Consider the following 11,259-nt stretch of genomic DNA (forward strand, 5'->3'; position numbering starts at 1 on the left):
AAACTTTTCGCACCTCTACGCAAGAACATTTTTTGGTTACATTTCTCCTTTGGTTTCACTTTATGTGTCTGTACAGGGAAATATATGGCAATAAAATCCCAGACTACTGATAGAAATTATTTTTTAAATTGCTATCTTTGATATCGTTTGATAATTTATTTTTACGTTTCTCAGTTACTGACAAAACACACAAAAGACAGTGTAAATTTGCCTAGTGGTACCACCAAAGGTTTCTAAGACGAAAAGACTAAGATACTGTGATATTTTAATATACAGATTAATAAAATTATCAATTACAAACGATTTTATAAAATTGTTGTTAAAATGTTTAAAATTATAAACATCATTCCAATGTGGAGAAGAAAGAGTTTCAAAAATAGCAATTATTCTAAACTCAGATCATAAAAGAAGTTATTCAAAAATATTATGTACAAGGATAAAGGGCAGCGTTAGATAAAGGAAAGATCAGATTATTTAAGTTGATGGATCAGGTTCTGGAAGTGATTGAGAAAATAAATGAACAGAATATAACAAGGCAGATAAGCATGGCGCTATATTCATCCTTAGACAAATGAAAATGTAGTTTGCTTTTGTAGATTTGGGTGGCGTAGTTAGAGTAAACGTCACCCGGGGCGGTCCACTCAAATGTCACCCCACTGACTCTCACTAAATGTCACCCTGCTGAACCCTCGACAAGTCAAGATTAAAAAAAGCTATTAAAAAATAAAAACAAAGCAAACAAAAAAGCAAGACTACTAACCACCAGCAAAAAAAAAAAAAAAAAAATTAACAAGAAGAAAATTCATAACAATCCTGCCTCCAGAAAAAAATGGCCCTCAAACAATAAATTAAAAATAAAATCAATTAAAAGGTTTCATAAAATGACATCTACAATTTTCTTTTCATATCTTGTTTAAATTTTTTAATTTCATTTTCATTTTCTTGTTAAAATAAAAGTTTAACATTACCAGTGGTGTTTTAATTAGTTTCTCCTTAAGATAGCAACTATTTTGCCTTATTTGGGTTTTTGGTCTTCATCGCGTGTTTGCATCGGCATATCCTGATTCTTCCCGATATCTGCTCGGAAACGCTCGTGAAAGTTCGGAAAAATCACGGTAACAAAACTGCATAAGTACCGAAAAAAATTATGCTGTTTTTACAGTTTTGCTCCATCAAATTTGAAAAAAAAAATGTGTGAAAGAAAAAGAATGTTTCGTTTCTTCTATTTTCCATTCTGGTTTGTAGTTGTATTTCTATAAAGCAAAAACAAAAACAAAAAGGATAGAATAGTGTTACAAAGCGGAGGCAAAACAAATCCCAATCGTAACATTACATAAAACGTACTTTGATCTTTTAAAGCAAATGTTCACTTTCAGAACATTTAAATGCAAAACACGGCAATTCGCAAAAGAATGTGCCTTCGATATTATAGACCTAGAAGGAATGTCTTCTTGTTTTCCTTGAGGCAAATTGGTCAGTGACATTGTCAAAATCTATTTGTCTTGTAAATTCATTTTCAATGGCCAGGACAGCTAGATCCGACAGTCTCGACTCATGGTTGACTGGAGGTAATCTTTTATAAGTTTCATTTTAGAGAAACTGCTTTCACATGATGCCACAGAAACACATATTGTCAGAAGGAATTTTAGAGCCAGCGTAAGATATAGCAATGACTCAACAAAGTCCCACTTGATGATAAACTATGATTTCTAGGCAAAGGTCTTCTTCAGATAGCTCATCATACACATCTGTGAGCTTGCTAACAGACAACTCGCCGGCACAAATAATATGATCTGGTTAAACGGCAGAAAATGTCAACAAATTTCATTCATTGTCTGTACTCTGGTTTCCAACTCGATATGGAAACGGTTCAGACATTCTAACATTGTTTTCTTAGTCTCCTGCTGCAATAATAATCTAGCATGTCTTGTCTCCTCTCCTAGAATTCTGTTCTTTCTTCTGATTCTCTTCTCTGTGGAGATATAAAGTTCTTCATATTTTGCAAGTGCTTGCTGGACGGCATTGTCTACAACTGAAAGAAACACGCCATCAATCAATAAGATTTTTTGTGATAAATGTGTAAATATTAAAGGTCTACACAATAAATACTATTGGAATCGAACGTAGGGACATCAACGTCTATTAGTCACCTTTCCGTAGTCGCCGTGTGATATCGTATTTATAATGGACGATAGATCAAATTGTGACAAGATCTTCCATTTCAGAATGAGCAACATTCTTCATTTGATTTGCTTATCACCTTTTTTTTTCTTCTTTTGTTAACCTGTCTTAATGATAGGTTTGACTTTTTCCATTTTTTTTTTTGTGTTATTGCCATCACTGCTTCAGTATTTTTGTGAGGTTTTAATCTAAATGTGTCCATTATAATTTCGTTTCAATCCAACGTTTCAGTATATCGGGGTCTTAATTGATTTGTATGCCTTTACCTATAAATCTCTGCCGTTTTATCAATTATTTTCCCGATCTTTTCAGTAACTTTATCATTTTCCCTGAAAATTTTACCAGCCGATAGTTTTGATAGAAAACTTTATTGCTTACCTTGTAATTTATATTTTTACTTCTGTTTTTTTTTTCTCAAACAATTTTTTTTCAGCAACAACAAATTAAAAAAATTATCTTGCCTCTAAACATCATTTCTGCCGGTGATAATTTCCCAACTATATTCTTATTTGATGTTATCCTAAAAATAGCCAGAAATTTCTGAGTACTTTTCTCGTCAGTATCCATATTTTTCTCAAAGCTCTTTTAAATTAATATTGTCTAAATTCTTTTCCAGTGAACATTGTCCTATTATTACTTACTGTGGTAAACCGAATCCGCTGAATAGTTTGTCTAAAGTTTTTATTGATTTTGCCGTTGTAGTTTTTGTTTTTTTCTGGCCACTTGGTGCAGCTATCTACTATTACTAGATAGTAATATCCTTTCAATGGACCTGCGTAATCAATATGTAGTCATGTCCATGGAACATGATTTTTAGGCAAAGGATTGAGTTTTTATTGCTGGTGCTTTGGATGTTGATAACTGTTACACCGGCCTTTCTAACACAAGGGAAATGACACCGGTTCTCACTATATATAGTACCATTAATACCTACACCGATGGAAGAAGCGACAGTACTACCACTGACTAGCTACGTGCAAGCCAGTTATACCCGTTTCTAACCTTTGTACTTGTGATGTTAAATACACTTGTTCCTTAAACCAACCCCGACCTGATTTTCTTCTTTTTAGTATTTTGGCACGACACAACAGATTGGCGACGCAATCGAAACGATATCACTGCAGACAATTACCAGAAGTGATTGAAATACAAGGATTCGCAAAAGCTTTACGAAAAAACATCTTTGTCATTTCAAACATATTTTGAGGCACAATGATTGTGCCAGTTGACACAGTTTAATATTCAAATTTAAAATCGTTAAATACAATTTAGGCGCGCAGTGCAATTGATTGTTTCGGCGCGTTAAAAAAAATGAAAAATGACACCCACGCAAATTCCGGCGTGACCTTTATATACCAAAGGTGCGGACCTAGTTGAAAGCACCCCATGTGATGTCTTCCGTCCAATGGAATTCCTCCTAGGACATATTTTAAAACTGATTTTCTAGAGCTCGTTTGGAGCCGATCAAATCATATATAAACATGCACAAACACAAAATCTATCTCTTTAGTCTCTTAGCCTTTCGAGCATTCTTTCGTCTCTTTAAACTCTTCCGACTCATTCAACGCTTTCTCATTAGGACTTGCCACGCGTGCAAACATCAATTATTTCATTTTCCACTGCTCCGCGCATTAATACTCTCTTTTAACAGACGAACATTAATATTGTCTCTGTTACATATGTGAACATTCAAAGAACACAAAAAAAGAGACTCTCCATCTTTCATATGAACTCAAAAAAAAAGAACTCTGAAATATTGAGAACTATGTTTTGCTTGTTATTGTTTGTTATTTCTATTCCGGAAATAAACCTCCGTTTGTGTTGCACATAAGATTTCTTATTTTTATTTTTATTATTTGTGGAGGAAGTCAGTTCCCCAAAAAAAAGGCCAGGCGACCCCCACAAGTTGGTGACCCGACGCAGAAATCATATGCACAACGGAATCTTATAAGCTATTAAACAACCATGACTCAGCGGCAAAAGCGACAATTTTTTTTCGACCACAGTTTCAAGCTCTGCGTCCTCGGAAAAAGTCAGTTGACAGTTTAAAGGCTTTGAAATCACTTTCGAGCGAAGAAAACAAACATGGAACCTTCCTGTGTTGAAAAACCTCTGGCAACGTTAACGGTAAATATACCAGCATTTAATCCTACCAACATAAAGACCTGGTTTATCCAAATCCAGGCCCTTTTCGACGCAAAGCGGATAACGTCTCAACGAACCAAATACTGTTACTTGGTGGAAAAACTCCCGGCAGACGTCGTCGAAGAGGTGGCGGATTTATTGGAGAATGTGCCAATATAAAGAAACAGGGCAGCCATTTTTGTTTCTTTCTTCTTCATTATGAACACGAGGTAAGCCACACAAATACGCGGTCGGTCATTCTTGTTTCTTTTTTCTCCATTTACACCATACGCCCCCCTGATCTTTGAGATCAATAGGATACTTCGTAATCCTCCATCCAAGCAGGCCGCCTCCTCTCACGTCGAGGCCTCTGGGGGACAACTTCTCGGGGGTTAACGTTTTCAGGCTCACTACAACGCGGGCCTAAGTCAGGTCGAGTAGCATCATTTGCTTCTCGGTGGCTCTCGATTTCCTCTTCTTCATTGCCCTCACTGCATACCGGCAATGTCACACGATGCAGGTCTAAGATATGCCGGGGAACGCCATTCACCATCACATTGTTCTTCGACTGCAATCCTGTTACGACCCCTCTTTTCCAACGAGTGGTACACTGTGCATTGGGGGGGTTTCACCCACACCTCTTCACCTACTTTGATAGTGGCTTCTTCACTCTCAATTCCTGCTGTTTTGTTGCACGGATGCCGCCACTTATATGTGAAAACGGCCCTTTTGTCTCATCTTGTTTGGTCTTCGGCGAGATGTTATACCAAAACACCGCCTCTATGGGTGATACGTTGCTTTTTTCTGCAGCGGCTTTAATGGTGCGATGATTCCTCTCCACTATTCCGTTGCCACTCAGCCGATACGCTGCTCTGAAAAATTGCCTTACTCCCCACTTATCGCACACCCCTTTAAAGGCTTCTGATCGGAAAGCGGGGCCATTGTCCATTAAGAGTTCCTCAACCGGCCCTCTCTCCAAAAATATCTCCTCGATGACCCCTCCGATCGCCCATGCAGCTTCTGCCCTGATCTCTCTCCAGATGGCAAACCTTCCCGGTCCACAGTCGACTATCGACAGATACAATTTGTGGCGATAGTGTGTCACATCAATGGCCAATCGCTTCCAGTCCTCCGCAACGTGTAGCTCTCCTGCTTCGTGTCTGGACGGTCCAGGGTCAATTGATTGGCACTCTCGACAGTTCTCCACCACCTCCCTAACCTCCTCCTCGGTGGTCTCCGGGTAAACCTCTCTGGCTAGGAATAACATTCGTTCTCGACCAAAGTGGTGCATTTCGTGTGACTCTTTGACTTCTTCCCCTGCACAGCATACCGAGGAGACCTCCTTTCCCTCCTGCAGCCAGGCCTTCTTCACGCGTGTCATCGAATCCGCCTTGTTTTTTTCTGACGGGACCAACACAACAGATACTCTCAACTGGAATTCCGCTATCAGGTCGGTGAGCGCTCCGAGTCTGCGCTTGATCAGCATTTCCGCAGCACCCCCTGGTCTTAACTCTCTTATCGCCAGTTACTGCCGACCGAATCCACGACGCTACCATTGCCGAATCGGTTTTGACTTCAATTATTTTCAATCCCCATTTCAGGGCCAGATTGATTCCTTTTATAGCGGCGTCTAGTTCTGCTACGTTGATATGGGAGAAGTCGTTGTTTTTTCTCAGCCACGCTGCATCCTTCACAGTTACACCTCCTATCTCTAGTACGACGCCCAACGCCAGGTTACTGGCATCGCACCAAACCACACCTGCATCTTCGCCGCTGACATACCATTTCCCTTTCACTGGGTCCTCATTCCTCACTCTCGCAATGACTTCTTGTAGCATGTTCATGACCTCCTTCGTCACATGGCCCTCCCAGCCATCAGTGCCTGTTTGTCGTTTAATAAAGCTGCATTCTATCCTGAGCCAGCCAGCGATAGGATAGTGCCCGACCAGCCTCCCGCAGACTGAGAAGAGTTCTCGCCTCGTCAGCTCAGATCCGACTTTGGGTATTGCATTCCCTCATTCGAAGACAAGGCTTTCTTTTCCATCTCGCCTTAGTTTCAGCCCCAGCACCGCTCCTCCATCTAGGGCCTCCGCCGGTTTTGCAGTTAACCCATACTTCTTGACATGGCTTCTTACTTTCTCTGCTGTCACCTCTGCCTCCTCCACCAGGATGTCGTCAATGTACGAACTAGTGGCCTCCTCCACTGTACAGTCTTTGCTCAGCACTGTCTTCAGCACGGCAGTCATAATTTTGGGGGCTGAACTCAGCCCAAAGCCTAACCTCGTCAGACAATACACCCGCCCCTTGTACCAGACCAGTTGGTACTGCCAGAGTTTTTCATCTACATGGATCTGCAGATATGCCGATTTCAGATCGACAATCTTAGTGGCCCGCCCCATTCTTCTCCATTTCCTCATGACCTCCTCACATACGTCGATCCCCGTTCCAGTGTGGCAGGCTACGTGTCTGTTCAATTCCCTAAAATCCAGCACGGGCCTAATCTTGTTTTTGGTAGGCTGAACAACCGCCAGTAGTGGCAACACTCCTTTTTCTTCCCCTGTCCACGGTTTCAGAATTCCTTCTTTTATCCACCTCTCCACTTCTTCCTCGAATCCTTTTCTTATTTCTCCTCGCAGGGTGTTTTCGTAGCAGCCCACCTTATTCTGTAGTTCTGGGGGCCCGGAAATCCATTTCCATTCCACCGTCCACCTCACGCCATCAAACTTCGCCAGGAAATCTTTGTCCTCAATGCAGCAAACCTCCGGTTTTGGGGTTCTGACGGTTCTATCACCTTCCACTCCTGCCATCCCCACTGCGCCGAGACGTCCAAACGTCACTTGGCCCCCTCTTAACGTAGCGCCCCCCCCAGTCGGTTAATTGCACTCATACCTATAATCACGTCGACACCACCGACCAGATGATTCAACACTAGGGCTTGCAGTCCAATGGGCACCCCTTGCACCATTACTTCCGCTGTCGTCTCTCCTAGGCATTTCACATCCCTGCCATCCACAGTCCTAATAATCCTGGTTCCGCTCCATGACCTCGCGACATTCCTCGCTAACAACGTTGTAGTGCAGCCTGTGTCGACAAGGGCTATGGCTCTCTTCCCATTGACTACCACCGGTAACCGAGGCAATGTTCCATCATGCGCCATTTCCACACAGAAGGTGTAACCACTGGTGCAATAGCTCCCCTTCACTCGTTTCCCTGGTCCCGTGCAGCAACACAATAGCGGCTAATATGCCCCACTTGTCCACATCGGTAGCACGTGATCCCCGGTCTCGGCCCTTTGTAGTCCTTAATCAGATGAGGACCCTGGCACCGGAAACACTTGATGGCAGGTCTCCCCTCCTGTCGCCTTGCCAGCTGCCTCTCATTCAAGTGAGGCCTCATGCACATATTTCCACTCACAGCTGCAGCCACGATTGGGCTTTTAACATTTTTCACTAGGACTCTGGCGTGGACCAAGAGATCGTCCACTTCCATAGAATGGATCCCCATGATTCTCTGCATGTTCGCAGAGATTTCCTCTGGAAAGCCGTTCACTAGGTACAGCTTTACCGTCATCTCCAGGCTCCTCCCCACGTAACCAGCCAACCCTGCCAGTCTCCTGATCTCTGCCGCAAAGACGTCAACGGACTCGCCGGTCCACCTCAAACTTGACAGCTTGCCAAGTGCTTCAAATGGCCCCTCAGCGAAGGCCAATTTCAGCCTTTGCTCCACTAAGGCAAGGTCTTCCTTGTCTTCATCTCACATCTGCTGGTAAATCGTGAGGGCTTCTCCCTCTAAGTATAGCGGCAGCAGGGTGACCACATCTTCTATCTTTTGCAGCTTCGCCACCATTTTTAATTTCTCCAGCCACTTAATCAGGTCACCCTCCCCAGTAAAGGGTCTCAACATCTGAGTGCTCAGTCTCCACTCAGCCATGTTAATTTGCTTGATGTGCCGAAATAGCTTGTCGTTTGCGTGACACTGCTGTCCGAACTTTTACTTTCTGGTTACCACTTGACGCGTCTTCTCTCCACTCCAAAACGAACTTCTGCAACTTTAGCTTTTCTCTCCCCGAATCCGACTTTTCTCTTCTACAAATACAACTTCTCTGCTCGCAATCTAACTTCAGAATGCCTTCCTTCCCCAAATCACTCCTCTTTTATCTCCAATCAGGAGCATCTCATTTGCATACCTCGTGGTCACCCTGTAGGCATATAAAGAAACAGGGCAGCCATTTTTGTTTCTTTCTTCTTCATTATGAACACGAGGTAAGCCACACAAAAACGCGGTCGGTCGTTCTTGTTTCTTTTTTCTTCATTTACACCACAGAACATTAATATTGTCTCTGTTACATATGTGAGCATTCAAAGAACACAAAAAAAGAGACTCTCCATCTTTCATATGAACTCAAAAAAAAAAAGAACTCTGAAATATTGAGAACTATGTTTTGCTTGTTATTGTTTGTTATTTCTATTCCGGAAATAAACCTCCGTTTGTGTTGCACATAAGATTTCTTATTTTTATTTTTATTATTTGTGGAGGAAGTCAGTTCCCCAAAAAAAAGGCCAGGCGACCCCCACATGATTAACAGCAAAGTAATTACTACAATAGTAATTTGGCGATGAAAAGAAAAAAAACTGAAACCTTGCTATCAAAAATATACAGCGAGAGAACGCGAATAATATTGTCAGTTATTAAAATAATTGAACATTGTGGGGATTAGTAAGAGTTGGCTGCGAACCGAAGGTTAACACCCACAATCAGAGAGGAGAGAAAGGGCGTCTCATGCGCACCGGAAAACGCGGGACTTCCGGTTGGAAAAAGGAGGTTTTGCTTTTGGCGCCATTTTTGTTTTTTGGCGAGAATGAAAGGAAAAAAGGACGTTCGACTTCCACCGCTGCCGGAGGAGCCCGAAAAAGGAATGAAAGTCAAAGGTTGGATGAACCCCAGAGAGCCATATATGAACAACCTGTTCACTAAACAAAACATAAATAAATAAATAAATAAGGAACTTGTAGGATACGAAAGTTAAAAAGACGTACTTTGCCCACGTTATGAGACGAACGCCTTCAATGACTAAACGCTGCCTAATTCACACATACCAGAAGAAAGAAGACACCAACGTGAACTGAAGCCACTTTGCTCCCACCTTACGGACCGAGCACCTTCCTTTTACTACCATTGTCTGATTCACACCTAAACCGATAAGTACAGCCTAATGAACATTCTTTGTTGTTGATTTCTCTCCACGCTGACTTTTCTCTCACACATTCACGAACATTGTCTTCTGCCACTAAAACGAACTTGTCGGAATTAGCATACCGAAGAGTAGGGGGGGGGGAAGAAAAGACGGTTTAAGTCTTGCAACGAAATGTCGACGTTGCTTACAAGCAGTCTTTCCTTGTAAAAGTAACAAATGGGTAACGATGGTCGAAGTGTAATAGGTCTAAAAGACAGCAACAACTACTACAACAACAGTAGAGCGGCCACCCCTTTTTATCTACTCCAACTCTCAGTCAACGAGATTCACGCGTGACTGAAATGTCTATTTAACTTGTAAGGAATAGGCACTCAGGTTCTTTGATTAATGGACCACCGGCCGTGTTGGTCACAGCTACCAGCACTCCTTTCTTCCCCACCGACCTATCCTCGGCAAGTCAACCAATTCAAAATTCTCACAAACTCTCTCTGCATACCTCCCACCAATAAATAAAGCTGCTTTTCTTACCCTTAAAATATAATGTCTGTTTTATTTCTTTCTGTGGAATCAAATAGTTACACATTAAAAACACAAACCTGATAAACCCACCTCCATAACATATTGTCGGGATTATTTCACCAACAAGAAGAGGGGGTAAGAAAAGGCAGTAAAGGCTTGCAACGAAATGGTGACGTTGCTTACAAGCAGTCTTTTCTTGTAAAGGTAACAATTAGCTGTTAACGTTTGCCGAACAACAGTAACGAGGTAATCAGTCTAAGAGACGCCAACCGACTAGCAAGCTAAGTAACTAGGTTCTTAACTAATCACTAACCCGCAGTGAGACAACTCCTTTTATACATACTAACTCTCAGTGGCGAGAATTCCAACGTGATTTCCAACGAGATTAGAATGTCTATTTAACTTAGTAGGAAATAGACACCCAGTTTTTCAGTAACGGCAAAACAGAACTTTTTGAAGCGACGGACTTTATTTTTTGCTACGTAAAACCACAGGCAAATAATAAAAATTTTTTAAGAAATGTTATTTCGCCGGAGTTGTTTATTATGAATGCAACAAATTAAATTTTCAAAAGGACTTTTCCTTAACTTTTGTTCTTCAAACAAAAGAATTGGGAAAAAGAAAAGTTGGATTGACTTTTTGCTAAGAAATGATATATTTCTTGTTTTGTGTGTTAGTTGAGCAAACTAATGATATTAAGTAAGCCGTATGAAAACTGATTTTTTTAATACAAGTGTAAATTGTATGGTTCGTAAATTGAATTCGTTTACGATGGACGCGAAATTCAAAGAGTCTCTTCAATAGTTCAAATTTCAAATGGAACAAAACCTTGCTTTGCAAAATCAACAAATACGACAACTTAAAAGTGAGGAGAAATTAAAAAAGAGCTTTTGGAGCAACAGAATGCCTAAAGAAAAGTGCAAGAGATTTTTAAAAACGTATGTTGAACAAAAAGAATTGTCGGCCACATGAGAAGAAAGATTTGAAGTAAAACGGTTACAACAATTCATAAATCTTTATGAAAACACAGGAGGAACAGAGAAAAATTCTGGAGACAACACAGTTAACGAAAGCAAACGAGAATAATAATGCATTCTCCCAGACAGCTGTGTGGAACGCTCATGAAAACTTCAATTATAATCCAGAAGACGATGTCACTTTCGCTCATTTCTATAGAAGATATGAGAATAGTTTTGTATCGGATTGGAGTACATGGACAGACGCTAAAAAAAGTTAGATTT

The sequence above is a fragment of the Euprymna scolopes genome, chromosome 31 (assembly GCF_053919585.1).
Source record: "Euprymna scolopes isolate OS-2025 chromosome 31, ASM5391958v1, whole genome shotgun sequence".
In the NCBI taxonomy this organism is placed as follows: Eukaryota; Metazoa; Mollusca; class Cephalopoda; order Sepiida; family Sepiolidae; genus Euprymna; species Euprymna scolopes.